This window comes from Lissotriton vulgaris, chromosome 2_1, assembly GCF_964263255.1.
Source record: "Lissotriton vulgaris chromosome 2_1, aLisVul1.2, whole genome shotgun sequence".
Taxonomy (NCBI): domain Eukaryota; kingdom Metazoa; phylum Chordata; class Amphibia; order Caudata; family Salamandridae; genus Lissotriton; species Lissotriton vulgaris.
The window spans coordinates 427,920,767-427,941,711 of NC_141687.1; the positions used below are offsets into that span (position 1 = coordinate 427,920,767).

The 20,945-nt window shown below is 43.3% G+C and overlaps 1 protein-coding gene across 2 annotated transcripts in view; it reads left to right on the forward strand.

Annotated features, from left to right (window-relative positions):
• The first annotated feature begins 1,685 nt into the window (after positions 1-1,685).
• CREB1 (cAMP responsive element binding protein 1) overlaps positions 1,686-20,945 on the forward strand; it is a 282,014-nt gene continuing 262,754 nt past the window's right edge. Inside the window, exon 1 of one of the 2 annotated variants that reach the window (XM_086955326.1) lies at positions 1,686-1,917. The gene's annotated coding sequence lies outside the window, so the exon portion shown is untranslated. The remainder of the gene's footprint in view (positions 1,918-20,945) is intronic. The other variant, XM_086955325.1, reaches the window with a different exon arrangement.

Below are 20,945 nucleotides of genomic sequence, written 5' to 3' on the forward strand. Positions count from 1 at the left end.
TTTGATTTCTCTTTCTGACCTAGACTGAGCATACATGGTATTGGAGTTAGTCACCGAGACATTGTCCATTCATGGATTCTTCCCTACCACTCGGCCAAACTGGGCAACCATCATTTGGGTCTGTCTCTACAATGGTGTTCTCCGTACTACATTTCTTAGACCTCACACCTTTCCCCATAGTCATGTTTAGGCTATCATCTAAGTCTGGGTAGCTTTGGTTCTCTGATACATTTTCCCATTCCAGTATACTATCATCAAGGCCTCTCTCTTGTTCGTCCTTCCCTCTCATTATAATCTTTTCTTGCCCCTTTTTTAATTTGATTACATCGTCTTTGCTTTGCCAACCTTTTCCTTCAACACATACAGCACCCCTGGATGCTTCACACACTCTAACAGGGTCGCTAAATACTGACTCACCCTTTGCTACCTTAAAAGGCTTCTTAACCAGTATCCAATCACCTCATTCTATTTCTTTTTCTTTTACTTTGTTGGACACATCAGAATATCTCTTTGTCTTCTAATGTTTACCAACAATTCGCGCTTTGACTCTGATTACATTGTCATTTATCACATCTTGTGTGACCTCATCTTTGTACCATTTATTGAAATTAGGGGTAAGCACACCTTTACATTTTCTCCCCCTCATTAGAAAAAAAATGGTGTGTGTTTAGTTGTCTTGTTAGATGTGTTGTTGTATGTGTTTATTTTCTCGCACAGAAACTCTTTTACATTCATTTTGGAAGCAACTGCTAGCTGAATGCCTTCTTTTATAAACGTATTCATTCTCTCCACCTGTCCATTACTTTAAGGACTATACAATGGTGTCTTTTCTTGTTTGACCCCTACATGTTCTAAAAATGTAGTCATTTGGTTGGACACCAATTGGGTACAGTTGTCATAGACAATGATTTTCGGCTGACCTTCTATTGCAAACACTTTTTTCAAAAACTTTATCACTACACTTGTTGTCACTGTATTTACAAACTTATAATGTACCCATTTAGAATACTAATCAGTTAGTACAATTATATTTTTCTCAATCATCCTGTAATACATTAAATGTCCCTGCAAAATCTATTGCAATCTTTGTCCACGGTCCATTCGGGATCTTTACCATTTGTAACTCTCCTTTACTGATTTTCCAATGTTTGTCTGCTTTTAAATACTGTTCACAACTGTCAATTTAAGTTTTTTACGTCGTAATCCATTCCTGGCCACCAGTAGTGCATTCTCAGAATGTTCCTAGTTGCACTGCTACCTGGGTATTCCTTGTGGGCCAGCTTTATTATTGTCAATCTTAATCCTTCAGGCGGTATGAATAGATCACCTCTTTTCAAAAATCCACTTTTTATGTTCAGCTCATCGTCTATTTGTTGGTAGCTTTTTAATTAATATTCTAAATTTCTAATGGGATACACTGTTTAATAAATAAAACATAGATTTAGGTGGTCCCATGTATTTTTCTTCGTTGTTACATTATAGCAATTTACCATATCACTAAAACTTATTCACTGAAGTTTAACAACCAGTCTAAAGAAATAATACTGAACTTCAAGAATAAACAGCATATAATTTTGATATGCAGCTCCAATGCCCATGGACTCAGATCCGCAGGGCTTGCTCTCTAGCGCTCGTGCGTTCGGCTCAGTTCGGCATTTGTCGGCTGGGCGCCCTTTCCTCCATGCGCAGGCGCAGTGCACCCCCACGGCTGGCAGGCTGTGGCGCTGTTGAGGCCGCGTCGCTCAGTCCGTCGGAGAGGCTCGCCGTCGCGCCCAGACTGCTGTGTGCTGCAGCCGAGTGACGCGGCCGAGGTGTAGTTTGACGCGGTGTGTTACGTGGGGGAAGAGAGAGGATAAAACTCCAGCGAGATCCTGGGAGCGGACGACAGCAGTGACGGCGGCGCAGCAAGAGAGACCGGTAAGAGAGCTGAGGAGCGAGAGCGAAAGGGCCGCCAAGGCGGACGGGGGCAGCAAGCTTCCCCGCCTAGCCGGCCCTGCCTGTCTACAGAGGAGACAGACGCTGCCGACACTGCTCCGTTCGTTCGCCACTGCACAACAAAGAATAATGGCGGGGACAACGGGGGAGCCCGACCGCAGCAGCCTTTTGGGGGCCGTTGGTCACAAATTTACAAAGTCTGTAGACTTGCTCACGAAGGGTGGGGGTCAGTCTGATAAATTGACGAACAATGTGCGCGCATTTTTTTCGGCCTCTAAAATGAGTATTTCTCTTCCTAAAACAGCCCGGCATTTAAATTGACACTACCAATTTAATAAAATACTGAGTTCTGCGCCAGCCCGGCCTTATTAATGTTCACCCCGCCACCCCCCTTAAGGAAATCCAGCCCTTCTCCCCGTAATAACAGAACAACAAAACGTCACCGCAGTATCAATCACTTGTTAGACATCAGTTGTAAAGGGAAACCTAACTGCTCCGGCCCTTGGTACATCATGGGCGTTTATAGTACAATTAATAGTGAACAGTGAGCTGGCGACCGTGTGAGCCCTCTCGCTTGCATCGCCATTAGAGGGAAGCCTCCATTTTAGCCATGAAAACAGGCAGCGGGCTGATGCACCCCTTCCCAGGCCTGCAATGTAAACTCACAACCCCATCCCCAATTGGTGATAGATGCACACAATAAATATATATAATGCTGAAGAGGCTCTTCGTGGTCAAGCTCGCTGTTGGGGACCCTATTTTCATATGTACCTTTTTCACTATATTTGTTTTATGCCATTTAAAATATTGTTTCACCCCAGCATTTATTTCCCAAGACGGAGCCTTTGTGTAGCAATTTTACTTGTTTCTACTTACGTATAATCGTAAAGTATTGTTTACGATTTCCTTGCTTGAGACTTCACCTGTATTGTTAATATTATCGATTAAAGATAATTTCAGTTTTAACTCTCGCCGCCGATTAGATTAGCACGCATGGTGGCGAAAAGTACCCTACAGTCATTTGCCTTAACGTAAACGGTAGTCGCAGTGGTAAAGCCCTATCAATGAGCGAGTCTGTATGCTGCCCCAACCCTTTTTTCCTAATGAACCTGCCGTATTGCTCGATAGGCTGAACCAACGTACACGGGCTTTTCTTACATGTAGTGTACCTTTTTAATAGAGATCTTCTGCCACGCTCAATTAAACTAATTTTCATTTTGTAATTTTATTATAACATCAGGGAACCACAACAGACTTTTCATGAATGCAGTACAAATGTTTGTGTTGATTTTGTATTAGACCTACAGGGTTAATGCCACTAATGTATTTCTTCCCACAGCCGCCCATTTTGTTGTCGACCAATAAAGTTTAAAATAAAAGTTGTTTGAGTTCTTTCTGTATGGCACTTCATGGTTGCTGTCTGGTGGTTGGGATGTATATTAAGCCCGCAAGACCTATTCGGAATTCCCCTCTTTTCTATTTGGTTGCAAAGCTAGCCATGCAATGTTGCAGCGACTGCCTTAAGATTTCGTCATCGACTTCAACACAGAGCGCATACGCAACTGCCTTGCAATCCCCGCCCCCCAAAACAAAATGAAACAACCCGGAATTGTGATAGAAGGAATTTCTGTTAACTATTTTTTTGTACAGTATGCGTATTTCTTGTTTTGAGTGATATTTTATAGCTCATGCGGAGACATTTTTGTCACAAATATATTTCTGTTACGCCGCCAATTTTTTGTTATACTATGTTGAGGATTTTTGGATTCCCGTAGTACAATTAGTTGCGCACTTGACCTCACAAATATTTACATTTTCCTAGGCTTCTTATACACTTATACTGGGAGGGGTTCCAGCGTGATCTAGTTCGCCCTCACCTGAACTGATTAGTAACCTCAGACCCGTAATATAGCCGTGTGGTAAGAATTCTGGCAAGTAGTCGGGGAAACTACATTTTAAAGTGTAGATATTTAATCACCAACAAGGAGGCAAAATACAGGACGATAGGACCAAATATCTTAATTACATCTCAAACTTCCAAGCTGCATTAAAAATCATATTTCAGACCTACTTTTTGTTTTTAGAGCACAGGTTTCAATACTGGTTTACTGTAGGTTAGTTAACTAATCAGCTGATGATGGCATGTAAGCAAATGGAGGCATTACCATCTTTGCATAATGCTTCCAGTTTAATGAGGCTGCGGACTTATACGATAGTTGATTTGATGTATTTGTGTTCTGTATATGGGTTCCATGGCTTGTGCAATAAAGTCCAGTTTCTCCTCCCTTCGTGTGATTAATGTATTGATGACATAGCAAGTTATTTAGTAGTAGGTAAATAGTAATATGCCTGTGGAATTTTATAAAATAACCATTTATGTAAGGGAAGGTATGCCTGGTGGTTTTCCTTCTAAAAACACACTTGTCCCATGAAGTAATGTGGCACATTCCGTACCTCGATGCCACAAAACATTAATAAACCGCGATTATATGTGTACTCCACGGCTTAAGTTGCCTATTGAAGGTCCGTGATCTGTTCACTGTTGCGTTCTCCACTTGGTCACGTTGTATACGTTTTGGACAGCGCACGTCCCCTTAATGTGCATCTGACTCCTAGTTTGCTATATTTGTGAAAATATGTTGAGTACTATTTCAATGACATGCATTTTTAAATCTGCCGGTTTCTCTGAGTCAAAAAGTTATCTCAAAGCTGTTTATGCATGTAAGCTTAGTTTACGTGTGTACGCGTTGTATTGGCCCGAAAAGATTATGAACGGAAACCATATTTGTATGCACAAATCTACTGACTGGCGGTAGCCAAAAAGATTCTGCTGTTTGAGGCCGAGTTTCCTATTCCAGTGGATAACCTAAAAAGGAACACGTATTTTCCTTGACATCAGATAATAAATATATCCTGGGTATTTCGTGATAGGATTTCCACCTTCCACATAGTTTGCTTTGGGTACATTTAATACAATATGCATTCGATTACAGTGGCTATGGTATTAGTTGCCCTTCTAATATCGGAGTATTCAAAGTTTTGAATTTCAAATTACTTCTAATAATTAGACCTAACTTAATATAGTTCTCAGTCAAACATGGCTCAACAAAAATGGCCATCGGAGAAATGTTGGCCGAGTATTGCCTGCACTGTTGCAAAAAGCTAGGCAACTTGGATGTGAAGGAAAATGGTAACCCGTAACTGTGCTGGTTTAACACAAAAAACATTTTATGAATTGACCTTGCTTTTTGAGGCAATTATTTTGAGCGAAAGACTGATGTAGCGTTCGTTTGAATTACCTACACATTTGCATCCCAAAAGGCCTGTCCTGTCAGGATATGGGGTTTGTGAATCTTATTTTATTAGAGCATGAACCTGGTGAAGGTGGCATGATTTCTAAGAGCATAATTCACGTATAAAAGGGCTTAAAGTCGTAAATAATTGTTGGATTAACAGGATCAAATGTCTAGCATCATTGATGGTGGAATTGATTATGCTGTGATGGCAGCAGGGGTGTGGAATTTAATAAAATATCTACTTGTCCATGGGGCAGGTTGATTCATAAATCTACTCGTCCTGTAACAAAATCCACTTGTCCCTTTGGTGCCATTAGTGCGGTGACAAAATATGGCAGCAGTCTCATTATATAAGAGTTCTGATATAGCCTCTTTGATTATGCCGGGCCTCCTACCATAGTAGCGTTTGAATACTTCTTATGTTCCCACGTTTCCGCAGATCTACATACTGGGGCTGAACTAAGCAATAGTTCCAGGGTTAGAATGCCCTTTGAGTCTGCAAACCTATTAACTTGCATGTTTTTAAGGGTTTTCAACAACTCTTCTCTAATCTTTTCCCAAACTGAGATGTTGGAAATTTACTCCTGACAATGGCAAAAAAAACCTTCTTCCAGAGTTGGGGAAAACAGTGGTTGGAGGGAAATAGAACTTGCAAACTCAGATTTTTGCATGAGCAAATATTTTTTAGGAGTGCGATTTCTTGTCCAACTTCCGTAAATTCTTGGGAATTCATGAAAGCAATAAAGCTGCACTTAAATGCAAGGACATATACCATTGGTGCACTTTTGAGACTTTCTTTAATAATTGGGCCCCTAATTTGGTCTGGCGATGACCATGAATTTTGTGTTTATTGAAATTTGGTCTGGCGATGACCATGACTGTTTGTGTTTATTAAAATTCTGTCTCATGTTGGTTGGCTTCATTGTGACTAGACGGCATTCTGCTCGTTCACAAGGAGCATATTGGCACACAAAGTAGTTTTGTTCAGTTCCAGTAACTACTGTGGCAGTGTGTGTTTTTGGAGACCAAAAACTATTTTTGCTTTTGCAAATGTTTGTTATAATGATTAGTGCCCTGCAGCTCCCTCATCAGTAAGGTTTTACAAAAACCATGCCAGAACAAGTCGCACATTGACAAAACTAAAAGGCTGACAACCAAATTCAGGCCTACTGACTTTGTCAATGCTTGTTTATTTTTGTTTCCTATCATCTTATTGAAACTGTTTACACTGATAGTCTATTATGACTATTTTTGGGAAATACTAGCATGCATCAACACAGGTTACTAAATGATACTACAAAGAAATGGTACCTGCAATTTTACTGTAGTTTAGCTAAATGTTTTCTTTCACGCTTTCCTTTTTTATCAACATTTTATTTTGAAAGCAAAGAATCATCAATCTTGCTTTCAAGCTGCAGATAATATTTGCATCAAATCGGAGAGCATTATACATAGCCTCATATTGCTAAACTTTCAAAATGTGTGTATTCATTTTTATACTGAGCCCACTGGCAATAGTGCAGTCAGAACGTACAACATTTACTTAGAAAGCGCACCCTAATAGTAAATGCTTTCAAATAATGAACCATAAATACAAGTTTGAACAGCATTAACATATGAACAAAAATATTACCTCAACTGCTGACAATGCCCTTCCCTGATCCATAATGTGGTGCTGCAAACTGGCAGCCAAAGAGTTTTGGCTGCAGGTGGTTGGGCCTACTTATCCCAAGGACAAACTACACATGAAAACTTGTTGCCCTTGACCCAAAACAATATGTCCTGGGCGTCGGGCTATAGGAATTCCACATCCCTGGATGGACGTAGTCTGAAAAAACTCGCCTAAGGCCATTTAAACAACTACTGATCTTGTGTAATTTATAACTTGTCCTTATTCTGCAGTGGAATATGTAGGCTATAGATTTCTTCTATAGAATATGTTGAGCAACTCGTATTTCCATTTGCAATTAGTTTTTTTGTAATCAAGCCTCTGCTTTATCCTGATAGTGCTGCCCTCCCTAATCTATGTACATTTTAATATGCATGGGTACTATGGGTTCGCATGTCCATGAACCCAGTCATGCATGCCTCTTTGTAATACTTAAAGATGTTTTATATATTTGCAGCGATTAGCGTCCAGTTTACTGTTCCTAATTATGGTGCAAATGCCTTTTTTTTTTTTTTTGCCACTGCCCAGATCATCGCCATCAGGTAATGATTTCGGAGTGGCTTCAGTTATGAGATTTGAGTAGTTAAAATTCCTGGAATATAAACACTTGCATATGTGATTATGGATCTCATATAAATAGTTTTAAATAAACACAAAGGTGCAGATTTTTTCTATGAGAGGAAGCAGCTACCACTTGGCTTACTTAATAATATTAAACAGTATGGCTACCATACCGCTTGTCAAGATTTAGAAGACTGTTTACCTCAGTTGCTTCTTGTGGTGTTCTGCATTTAATTTTATGCAATGAAAAACCCCTAGAAGGAACAATATAACCATGTCGCATGTGAGTAATGTATTGTAATGGAATGGTTGCATGTGGTTAGTCGCTCAATGATAGGCGTGCTGCACCTTTTAAGCACCCCAACCATCATACTCCTAATATGTTTTAGACATGGTCAATTCATCTGGTCAGGAACAGCTCCAGTGCACTGCAGTCGGATATAATCCTTTCCTGCTTTTTGTTTGGGTGGTGATGGTGGGGGGGGGGGGGGGGGGCTTATTTTCAGCCTCTGATCACCTTGCAGTTTGGGACTCTAACGTTTATATAAAGTGCGTTGCCATTGTGTACCCCCAAATCCGTTAAAATGTTTTGGGTTAAGAGATTAAATGCTGACTGAAGGTTTATAGGGATTTGTGGGCCAGTCTCCATTTGATACATACTCCACTGCTGCTTTTAAAATAAATACTTTGTAATGATTGTGCCATTTTGTTCCCCTCCTGAGAGGTGCCCTGAATCTTTCTTCACTGGGGTATAAATGGGATGTTCTCTGTTCCCATATTACTTTCACCCTTGTGTCTGCAAACCTGCAAATTACATTTTTGGGGTGAGTACTGTGAAGGAATTGCAATAGTAACTATGCCATTGTATACAACATTGCTTTAAGAATATTCTGTTAGCCAGTAAATTGAATGACTGCCAACTATTTCTGTGATAGTTTTTCACTTTCATGTTTCTTCACCTCATCAACTTTAGTAGTTCGTACATTGATTTACTTTCTAAGGCAATACGTTTTGTCTGAAGTTCTATGATTGAATTGCAGACTCTCAACTTTAATTATTGTCTATGTCTACCTTCATATCCACTTGGCTCGACAGTAGTTGCTACATAATGTGTTAGTCAGTGAAACATTTCAAACCGATGTATTGCACAGGGGCGTGGAACATTCCTTTAACAAACACACAGGACATATTGTTTGGGGTCGAGAACAATATGTTTTCATGTGTATCTTGTCCTTGGGACAAGTAGGCCTAACCCGTTGCAGTACATACCCTTTGGCTGCCAGTTTACAGTCATACATTGGAGCAGGGAAGGAAGGTCAATCAATCAATCGGTCATTTATACAGTGCACAGATACCTCCAATGGAGGTATCCCCGCACTAACAGTGGATTCCAGCAGAGGAAGAAGAGAGGCGTGGACTAAAAGCGGACGAACAGCCGGGTTTTCAATGCTTTCCTAAAAACGTTTTCAGAAGGTGGTCAGGCTTGGAGTTCCACAAAGACGCGGTTCTCACTGAGAAAGCTTGACCACCAATCCTGGCTTTAGAAAACGGGGAATCCTAAGAAGTTGCTGGAGATTTTCCAGAGTCTTTGTCTCAGGTAAATTGGGCCACTATCCCTGGAAGCTTTAAAGGCGATGGTTAGCGCCTTAAACTCTATCCTCCTTTGGACAGTCAGCCAATGGATAGATACTCTGCAGGTGGGGGGAGATGCAGTGATGAAAAGGCACATTTCTAATGAGTCTGGCCGCATCATTCTGAATAATTTGCAGTCTTTGAGATGAGCTGGAAGACCCAAGTATAAGCTATTGGCATAGTATAACTTCGATGTTACCATAGCGTGGACCACAGTCTTCCTACAGTCTATAGGCAGCAGATGCAAGAATCTTCACAAAGCTTTTTTTTTCCCAGAAGCAGGACGAGGAGACTTGTCAGATGTAGGCTTTTCAAGAAAGGTGCGTGTCAAATTTAAACCCGACATTCCTAGCAGAATCAACCAGGATCCGTTGAGGGTTTAGCTCCGACAGCTGCCAGAGAGCAGAGGAGCGAGTACATTAAAAAAACAATACCTCTGTTTTGTCGACATTTAATTTCAGGCAACAATCGGTAATCAAGAATTATGGTTTAACCCAGATCGCTTGACTGGGGGAGAATGTTTGAATCATTCAGCATTCTGTCCATCGTTTGTTGCAGTTGTGGATAAATCTAGGAGCACACGCATGGTCTAAGGTTTCACGTACAGTTTCCGCTACTTCCTAAAGGGCTGTCTATGTACTATAACCTGATCTAAAGCCAGCTTGGGAGTTGTGAAGACAGTTGTTAGACTAAAGGAATTTAGATAATTTCTTCTCAAGGATTTTGGCCGAGACATGCAGGAGGGAGATAGGTCTAAAATTCTTGAACTCCGCTGAATCGGCGGCTGCTTTTTTCAGAATCAGCAAGACACAGGCTGTTACCCAGGTGATTGGGTAAATGCCTGTCATCAGGGAGCAGTTCCAAATAGGGTTCATTTGCTGATTGAACCAATCAGCCAGCAATTAAAAAAACGTAGCCGGGCGAGCCTGATTTGACATTTACTTAATTCTAGCAGAGATGCTTCAGGGCCAAACTCAGACCAGATTGTGGGTCTAGATCAGGTTTTAGCATGGTTGAAGGACCAGCCGGGAGAAAGCGGAACAGATAGATTTAACTTTTTCCTGAAAGAAAATAGATAAGTTCTCACAAAAAGAAGCGGAGGGAATGATGGTGCTATCCAAAGTTGGCGGTTTGATAAAGTCTTGAACACTCTTAAAGTGTCCCTTAACTGAATTATCAGAGGATTTTATTTGGTTGACAATATAGTATCTGATAGTGTTATGTTTTAACCCCTGGATTTTTTTTTGAGCTGTGCTGTAAGCGCACTTTGCCTCCGGATTGTAGGCTTTGCGCCTGGCACGCTCCAGCTTCTTACATAAGCTTTTCTCCACACGGTTTCGAAGTGAAAATCAGGGGTCAGGGGTTTTCTTCCTGGCAGATTTCATAGTTTTAAGCAGGGCAACTTTGTCCAGGACTGAGGTGACCCAGCAGTTAAAGGTACATACATCCCTACTAGGGTCACCCGACAGCTCAAGTGGGGTAGACTGTAACGCGGGACCCAGAGTCACAGGGGAGACCATTCTCCAGTCTCCTTTCCTCATACATCGGTCTGGCATTATTGTGCCATCACCACCACCCCCTTTTCTGAATCATGAAGTGCCAGTCCAGCATTGTCTGCAGTTCAGGTAATTTTTGTTTTCATGTGTTAATACTGTTCGAACTTTTACTTATGGTTCAGTAAGGCAAAGCCTTTTTTATTAGGGTGCACGTTCTATGGAAATGTAAGGTTGGACTACACTACTGACAGCTGTCCCACTTTAATCATGTGTACACACATTTTCAAAGTTTAGCAGAATGAGGCTATGTATAATGCTACCAGAATGCTCTCTGATGAGATGCAAATCTTTGCAGAAGCTTGAAAGCAAGATGGATTATTATTGGCTTTCAAAATAAAATGTTCACGCACAAAAATGCAACTAGGGAAAAAAAGAATTTGCCAAACTGCGGTAAAATTTTAGGTACCGTTTCTTTGCTGCATCATTTATGAAAGTGTGTTGATGCATGCTAGTGTTTCCCAAAAATATTTTTAATACAAAAATAGTGGAACCAGTTTCAACAAGATTATTAGAAACTAGCATTGGTAAAGTCAATAGGTTTGAAATGGGTGGTCAGCCTTTTGGTTTTGTGAATGCAAGTCTATTCTTGGCATGGTTTTGGTAAAATCTTATTGGTGTGGGAGCTGCTGGGCACTCACCATTATATCGCGCAGTGCCAAAAAGCAAAAAAAGCTTGGACTCAAAAAGCAGCATTGCCATAAAAGTTCCTGGCACTAAACAAAACTACTTTATTTGCCAGTATTCTCCTTGTGAACGAGCAGAATGCTGTCACTCCTAGTGAAGCCAGCTGATAAAGAAAGAATTTTAATAAACCCAAAAGGTCTTAGTTAACGCCAGTTCTACTTTGGGGCCCAATTATTAAAGAAATCTTATAAGTGCCCCCATGGTATATGTCCTTGCATTAATGCAAATGTATGGCTTTGATGAATTTACAGAAGTAGGTCCAGAAACTAGTCATAGAAAAATATTTGCGACTGTATTCTAGCACAAGCAAACGTGCAAGTGTAGATTTGCACATGTGAAAATCTGTTGAGCGTTTGCAGGTTCACTTTCTCTCTAACCCCTTTCCCCCCCCCCCCCCCCCCCCCCCCCCCAACCCTGGAAGAAGTTTAACATCTCCCATTGTCAGGAGTAAATTTTTGAACCTTCCTCAGTATGGGGAAAATATTAGACAAGAGCTGGTGAAAACCCTTAAAACATGCAAGTTAGTAAGCTTGCACAGACTCCAAAGGGTGTTCCAATCCTGGAACTTTTGGTTACCTCTACCTTCTACACCAGTGTTCTTCAATCTGTGGGGCGCGCCATGCCATCTCAGGGGCGTGGGGGCGCACTCCATCCTAAACCCCCTCCATGTCCTTCGGGGGGACATGGAGGGGGTTCAGCTGTCACGGAGGGTTGGAGGGGAAATGGATGGGTCACGACGTGCCCATGCTTTTTTTTTAATTTCAAGGGAAAGTTTGCCTCCCTTCTGGAAAGAGCTAACCCTCCCGGAATGGGTTAATTGTGAGAGCTGAAACGGTTCAGATGCAGTGGGAGGCAGGGAGTCTCCTCTGCTATGAAACCGAAAGCAAACACACAGACGGTCTACCGTGGACTGTTCAGTTACTTTGTTTTCCTTTTCATGGCAGAAAAGACCCCCTGATTCCCACTGCAGCTGAAATGACTGTCCCCGTTTGTGGACAGGCCCCAGAGTTTTATATATGCTTATTGGTCTTGGGCTGAATAGGGCCCCACCTGAAAGGAGGAGGGGCCCTAGGCAAGTATCCTGCTGGTTTGAAAACACCCAAACGATTTTAGTCCCAGAGAAAACTTAGACCTCTGACCAGCAGACCAAAGCTCAGAACATAATTAATGAAATGGTGGGTGCGTGAGTTAGTGAAAGTGGCTGGTGGAGTGGATTAGTGAAAGGGTGAATGGATGGATAATGAGAGAAAGGATGGATGGATGGGTGAGTGGGAGGATGGATGAGAGAAAAGGTAAATAGATGCATGTATGGGTGGAATGGTGGATGATGTGCGAGTAAATGGTTGGATGGATGAGTGAAAGGATGGATGGATTGATAATTGAAAGAGTGGATGGACAGATAAATGAAAGGGTGGATGTAGGGATTGATGGATGAGTGAGTGAAAGGGAGGGTAGAAGGACAAAAGGATGGGTCGAGGAGTGAAGGAGTGAAACGGTGAATAGATGAGAGGAAGGATAGATGAGAGAGAGGATGGATAAGTGATGGGACAATAGATGGATTCATGAGTGTATAGGTGGGTTAGTGTATGGAAGGCTTGATGGGTGGCTAAGAGAAAGGGGGATGGAGAGAGAAAGGGAGAATGGATGGATGACTAAAAGGGTGAATGGATGGACGAGTGTACGGATGGATAGGTCAAAGGGTGGATGTAGGAATGGATGAGTGAAATGATGGATTGAAGGATATATGATGGATAGGTTTTCAAATGGTTGAATATATGTGGTCATGGATGGGCACACAGGTGGAAGAACATGGTGAAATGAATGAATGGTGAAAGACTGAATGATGGATGAAAGAATGATTACACCTTGTAGCCCCATTATCTTCAGAACACTGACTTTCACATTTATGAGTCATTGTCTTTATATAATGTGTGTGATTTAAAGCACTTCGACACCCTGACGTACATACTTGGGATGAGTAGCACTATAAAAGAAACCAAATACACATGTGGGACGGTCTATGCGAAGATGAGGGGTACCATTGGAGGGTGATAGCAAGGCTGACTGGCCGCACCGGGTATCGGGCGTTTCCCAGGGAGGCTGGAACGGTGGGGCGGGTTTGTTACCGGGGGCTGACACTGCAATGTTCCTTGTATATCCAGCATTTTTTAGGCAACAATAAAAGTTGCATCGCTTATATTCAGGTGTGGTTCACCAGGGTCAGGTGACTAATGTACCTGCTGGAAGATTCAGTTTTGAGCTGTGTAATTAGCCTTTGTCATTTAACCACACCCACTCACAAACCTGCAGTTAACTAAACTCACTTATTGTGTTGGACATTATTTGCCGGATATGGCCCAGGATATGAGGGTGGCAGTTCATTATGTGGTGTATGAGATTCCAGAAATTTGTCAGGTGTGGGGGGGCCCGACATGTAAAAAATATCAGTTGGGGGGGCTCAACCTACAAAAGTTTGAAGACCTCTGTTCTAAACCATATGTAAGTCTGTGGAAAGATGGCAAAATAAGGAATTGCTAGTATTGAACCACTACTGTGATATGATCCTTGGCATAATCTGAGACTATCTACCTTCTACACCATATGCAAGTCTGCGGAAAGATGGCAAAATAAGGGAATTGCTAGTATTGAACCACCACTACTATGATATGAGCCTCGGCATAATCTGTGACTATATCAGAGCTCTTATATAATGAGATCGCTGCCATAATTTGTGGCTATACTACATGGCATGAAAGGGATACGTGGATTTTGTTAAAGGGCAAGTAGATATATGAAGCAACCAGCCCCATGGGCAAGTAGGTAGTTTCTTAAATTCCACACCCGTGATCACATATTCTTAAATCACGCTCTTTAATTTTAGGCAACATAGTAGCAGAATTTAACATCTTGTTTACTATCTACCTGATTTTATTTGTTAAATGTTTACCTAAAACCAGGTACCTCATATGAGGTGCTTGAATGTAAATAGCCCTTTCAACTTGGTTCCATTGTTTGTTTATTTCTGTACAGATGCAGGATTGAAGCAGTGATGTGTTTTTTTTTGTTTGTTTGTTTTTTCGGTAGTACGAAAGACTTTATTGGCAGCATTGAAATATCATGATAACCAGAAACAATTAACCACAAAATCATCAGTCGTCATCTAGTTGATATTTTGTTTCCTCATTACAGACTGGCTAGTCGTAGGTGTTTCCAACCACCATAGAGCAACGTGCAAGGTGACTACACTCCTTGGTAGGGTTACCTCATTTCAGATATTCTTATGCATTCAGGAATGGAGGATTCACCGATTGAAGCATGCATACGCTTATAAAATAAACGGAAGAATTGGCAACATATTTCGGAGTACTAGGAGTGTCTGTGGGGAACTCTGTTCTACATTAAGTACAAAAAGTTCTCAAGTTTTTGAAAACAAGTCATAATTAGTCACCTGACCATTAAGGAACATTGCTTTCTCCTCCTGAATACACCATCACTATTGAAACTGCGCATCAGAAATACTCAACCACACAGTTGCAACCTGTGAATAATGAGCAGTGTAATGTTGGTAGCTATACCACACTTGCCCATCGACGCTGACACCCCTTTTACAAGAGGAACCGCGGATGGAAGTACAGGAATAATACCTTTTAAGTGCAGGGGTGCACATACTTGCAGTAGGTTTAGGGTTGTTGGTTGGCCAGCAACTGTTCTTGACAATATGTAGCCTTCATCTAGCCATTACCATGTCCTAACAGTAGACTAATTTAACCTCGTGACAAAGGGTGCAGAATTTCACTTTAGCATATTTGGGAAAGAAAAAAAACACCCTTCACTGTAAAAAGCTATAGTAGCAAGACAGAAAGTGATAGTAAATATTAATTTTTCCTTTGTGGTAGCTTCAACGCCACGACCACCAACCACCTGCTCTCCTGAACTAGCATCAACGACGACGACACTAGCGAGATCATGAACACCATCCACTCCGGATCACCGTTAGACCCTTGCCCCCACCTCATTTTCAACAAAGCCTGCACAGCCAACGCACCCATCTCCGGAAAGTAATCAACATCTCCTTCAGGACAGCAACCTTCCCGGAAGCAGGCCGAGATCAATGCCTTACTCAAGAAACCCAAGGCGGACTCACTGTTCCCTTCGCAGGTCACAGAAAATCGTCAACTAACAACTGACCCGCTACCTCGAGGAGAACCGCATCCTTGACCCGTATCAGTCCGGGTTTCACAGTACCAAAACCGCCCTCATTGCCGCCACCGACGACATCAGGACCTTGCTTGACAATGGCCTGCCACCGCACACTGCGAACACGCCTACGCGATGCCGCGATCCAAGAGAAGGCCCTGGACTGGACCACATCCATCCTCTCTGGCAGAACTCCAAGCGACCCCCCCCCCCCCCCCACCCCCCCGCCTCACTTCCACTCCAATGCAACAGAGCTCTGCGGCGTACCCCAGGGCTCTTCCCTCAGCCAGACACTGTTAAACATGTACATGGCATCCCTCGCCCGCGTCGCCCGACAGCACCTCAACATCATCTCCTACGCCGATGACACCCAGCTGATCCTCTCCCTCACCGAAGACCCTCGCATCGCCAAAACCAACCTCCAAGGTATGAAGGCCGTCGCCGAATGGACAAGGAACAGCCGACTGAAGCTGAACTCTGACAAGACGGAAGTCCTCATCCTCTGCTCCACCCCTTTAGCCTGGGACGACTCCTGGTGGCCAACAACACTAGGAACAGCCCCTACAACCACCGACCATGCACGCAACCTAGGGGTCGTCCTCGATTCCACCATCTCCATGACTAAGCAGGCCAATGCCGTCTCCTCAATCTGCTTCAACACCCTCCGAATGCTCCGCAGGATCTTCAAGTAGATCCCCACCGAAATGAGAACAGCAGTCACCCAGGCCCTCCTCACCAGCAGGCTGGTCTACGGAAACGCCGGTACATTGGCCAAACTCCTGAGATGACTGAAACGTATCCAGAACGCCTCTGCCCGTCTGATCCTCAACATCCCCCACCGTAGCCACATCACAACCCACCTGAGACATGCACTGGCTCCCCTTCCACAAGAGGGTAACCTTTAAGCTCCTCACCCACGCACACAAAGCTCTCGCCCTCACCACAGTCCCCCGCATTCAAAGAAACGACAGCCAGCGGCAGATCCTTCTCCCACCTCGCCGCCAAGACCTGGAACACCCTCCCATACGGCACACCCAAAACCTACTGGCCTTCAGAAGACTCCTCAAGACCCGGCTCTTCGATCAGTAGCACCCCTCCTTTCCTCCCCCCTCACGGGTATGTAGTGCGCTTTATAAGTGTCTTGATTGATAGTGCAATCAAATGCAATATGAAATAAAAAAGTAAAGCCGGTTGATAAATACAATGTCATTGTACGCATTAAGATAGAGAAGTGCTCAAGTGATCATATACGAGCAGAGTGTGAAATAAACAAGTTTTGTTTACATATATAAGAATTAGGCAATGGCATATACATACTTCAAAATAATGGTACAAAAGCAATCAGTTGTAATGCAGGTCTCCAAAGCATTAACATAATACAGCGCGTTACTTTTAATTGATTATGGAGTTATCAGGAAACTAGGTAATTGTGCATGAACAGGGCTCTCTAGCACAAGATTGAATTCTGGTAAAATTCAGAAATTTAGATTTAGAGTGAATTTTCAAAAACTTGTTCAGATGTAGAGTGCCATGGGAGTAATCAAGATACTTACTTAAAAGCTTGAAGCCTTGAAAGAATATGGCACACGCAAATCTCAAGGAACAGTGAAGTGTTAAAAGTGTACTCCAGTAGAGCCATAATATGCATGCGGTTATCAGACTACTAGGTAAGCAATTCAAAATAATAATTTACCGTAGTGTTCTGATGCAGTGAAGTATATCGGAGTGAAACTGAGTAAAAGAGGGTGTTCTGTAAAGACTACATTGTCAGAAAAGCCACCAATGTATACGAACAAAAAAAAAGGTGAATAAGTGGTCCAGAAGTTGCCTAGAACTAGATGCTTAAACATGGCATAGAGACATAGCACCTATATTGCATGATTGATGTTAAAGATGCATGTGAGTGCAACAGGCCCATACAGGTGATGTATGGGGGGGGGGGGGGGGGGGGGGTATAAAAAATTGGGGTGCTGTCAATTTATGGAAAAAATTTATAAATGAAAGAAATTAGGGGATTCAATAGAAAACAAACATTGGAAATGCAATAGGGATCGCATTAGAAAAGTTTGAGCTATTGGTCTTATAAATGATTTTTTTTAAATGTATGTGTTATTTTTTAAAATAGCTAAATTAATAGCTTTGTCATTTACAATGCCAATAGTTATAACTTTCGCAAATGTGACACCTATAGCATTTGTAATGCAAAATGTTTTGTATTTACGTGACTTAGATGTATTGATATTACAAATAACAATGGCGTTTAAATTTTTTAAACTAATACTTAAATAATTTATTTAATTTGGAATGGCAATAGCTTAAACTTTTGTAAATAACTTTTGTGAAGATTATGTTCAGTTTTTTTTTTTTGTTCAGTGATTTTTATTGTGACGAAAATCCAAGAACAGTAGTGAAATATTAACATCTTTTTGTGATTTGTAATAAAGCGTGAAAGGTTGAAAACAGCTTGAAACATTGAAATAACATATTTGAACCAGTGATGCTGTGGTTGCGCTGAGTGATGCTGTGGTTGCGCTGAGTGATGCTGTGGTTGCGCTGAGTGATGCTGTCTGTGTTAGGCAGGGGCTTCTGAATGACAGAAAGGGCTTGGATTAGAGTCAGTCACCAGTGAGGTTCTTCACCAGTGAGCTCAACTTGTCGTGCGACTGACATTTCCATCACTCTTGACAAAGACTGCCTCTCATAGGGACATCTCTTGCTTTCCAGGGTTCTTCGGAGTTGTGATTGCAAACGTTTGTTCGTTCAGCTATTCAATCATTCAGTGTGGTAAAGCACGAACTGTCTCGTAAAATACATGTCCACACACTTTGCAATCAGGGTAGAGGGTTGCAGTGCAACAGATGTTCACAAGCATTTAACAAACGTATATTGGGAGGGTTATGGCAGGCATGCAGCTCACACCATCTGATGCAACAAGAGTGTATAGTGATGAGTGACTCACAAAGCAGTATGGCAGATTACTATACAGTCAAATCTAAAACAAAATTCACAGGTGTTCATTAAATCATACCCTCAAGTGAAGCAGGGTTACAAGGCTATGGAAAGTCAGTGCAGGTATTGAACCATCATTGTCTGGTGTAATGCTTATTAAAATGAGAAGTCGTCCACCACCCAAGGCGTTAAACAATAATGTAAGAAAAAAAAGTTGAAAGACAATTCTGTTGTACATTTCTTTTTGATTAAAAGTTATGAATTGATTCAAGGGTCGACCTATTGGCCATGTAACGTCCAAGGGTCGACCTATTGGCCATGTAACGTCCTTTTTTTTTATTGGGAGCCTTCGTTCTCGGCTTATGTATTTGAACGCTTTTGTGCATATTTGTGACTCAAAAGCGCCATTCTGATCGAGAACAGGGATTGTTCACAGTCCGTCTGGTTATCTATCAGAAGATTGCCAGTCTGGAGCATTGCACGTTCTTCAATCATAACAATGGCAACGGTGTGAATATAAGGAAGTGTCCAGAGTTTTAAAAAACTATTGTGGGAAAAGACTACAGAATAGGGGAAACCTGCTCTCTCTTCCAGTTACCACAGCAAATTGCTTTTCTACACAGGGGGGCTGCATCCTATTTCCTTGTGGAAAAGCAATGCCGGCTCCTGCAGGAGGCAGGGAGCCGGCTGGACCGTGGGGGCATTGGGGACCACCCCACGGTACCCAATGGAGTGGGTCGGCCCCGGGGCCATAAGTGGCCCGGGAGGGGGGCACACAGCCTCCCTCAAATTGAATAAAAAAAAGATGGGGTCCCCGGGGCCAATAATATTAGGAAAAGAAGGGGGGCCACACAGCCCCCCTTCTTAAAAAATGAGTCCGGCAACATACCGGAGGCCACGGCCCCGCCTTGCTGCACTCTGTAGACGCGCCCCATGGCACGTTTGCAGTTGGGGAACTAATTCCCCTTGAATACTGGGGGTCCCTGGTGACCAACTAGCCCACCAGGAACCTCCAGTATGCGCCAGGGAGCTGCGCTGCAGAGAGGTGTTCTGAGGCCACGGCCCTTTTTACACCTCTCTGCAATGCAGCTCTGTGGCGCTTACTGGAGGTTCCTAGTGGGCTAGTTACGCCTCAGGATTCAAGGGGAGAAAATCCCTCAACTTGAAACATGCCACGGGGCGCGTTTGCACAGTGGTGAAGGGAGGGGGCGGGGCCTGAGTTGACATGTGTGCAAACACACCCTGTGGCGCGTTTTAAGTTGGGGAATTAATTCATCTTTAATCCTGTAGGGGCCAACTAGCTCAACAGGTACCTCCAGTAAGTGCCACGGAGTTGCGTTGCAGAGTGTTGTAAAAGGGGCGTGGTCTCTGAACACCTCTCTGTAACACAGCTCTCTGGCATATGCTGGAGGTACCTGGTGGGCTAGTTGGCTCCCGGCGACCCACAGGATTGAAGAGGAATTAATTCCCCAACTTAACACGTGCCACAGGGCATGTTTGCAGACATGTCATCTCGGGACTACCCCCTTTGTTCACCATTGTGCAAACACACCCCGTGGCTCGTTGTAAGTTGGGGAATTAATTCCCCATCAATACTGAGGGTCCGTGAGGGCCAACTAGCCCACCAGGTACCCCCAGTATGTGCCAGGGAGCTGCATGGCAGAGAGATGTTCAGAGGCCACGCCCCTTTTTTACACCTCTCTGCAACGCAGCTCGGTGGTGCTTCCTGGAGGTACCTAGTGGGCTAGTTTGACCCTATGGACCCTCAGGTTTCAAGCGGACTTAATCTCCCAACTTAAAACGGCCACAGGGTGCGTTTACCCATTGGTGAAGGGAGGGGACGGGGCCTGTGGTGACGCGTGCAAACACGCCCTGTGGCGCTTTTTAAGTTTGGGAAATAATTCCTCTTTAATCCTGAGGGACCCTGGGGCCAACTAGCCCACCAGGTGCTTCCAGTAAGCGCCACTGCGCTCGTTGCAGAGATGTGGTGCAGGCGTGCCCCTTTTTACACCTCTCTGCAATGGCACTTACTGGGGGTACCTGGTGGGCTAATTTGACCCGAAGGACCCTCAGGATTCAAGGGGATTTAATCTCCCAACTTAAACGGCCACAGGGCGTGTTTACACGGTGAGGAATGGAGGGGACTGGGCCTGAGGTGACATGTGCAAGCACGCCCTATGGTGCTTTTTAAGTTGGGGTAATAATTCCCCTTCAATCCTGAGGGTCCCTGGGGGCAAACTAGCCCACCAGGTGCTTCCAGTAAGCGCCACTGTGCTGCGTTGCAGAGAGGTGGTCTAGGCCGTGTCCCTTTTTTGCACCTCTCTGCAGCGCAGCTCTGTGGTGCTTACTGGAGGTACCCAGTGGGCTAGTTGGGCCCTAAAGACCCTCAGGATTCAAGGGGACTTTATCCCCCAAATTAAAACGCCCACAGGGCGTGTTTGCACACATCAGCTCAGCCCCCCCCCT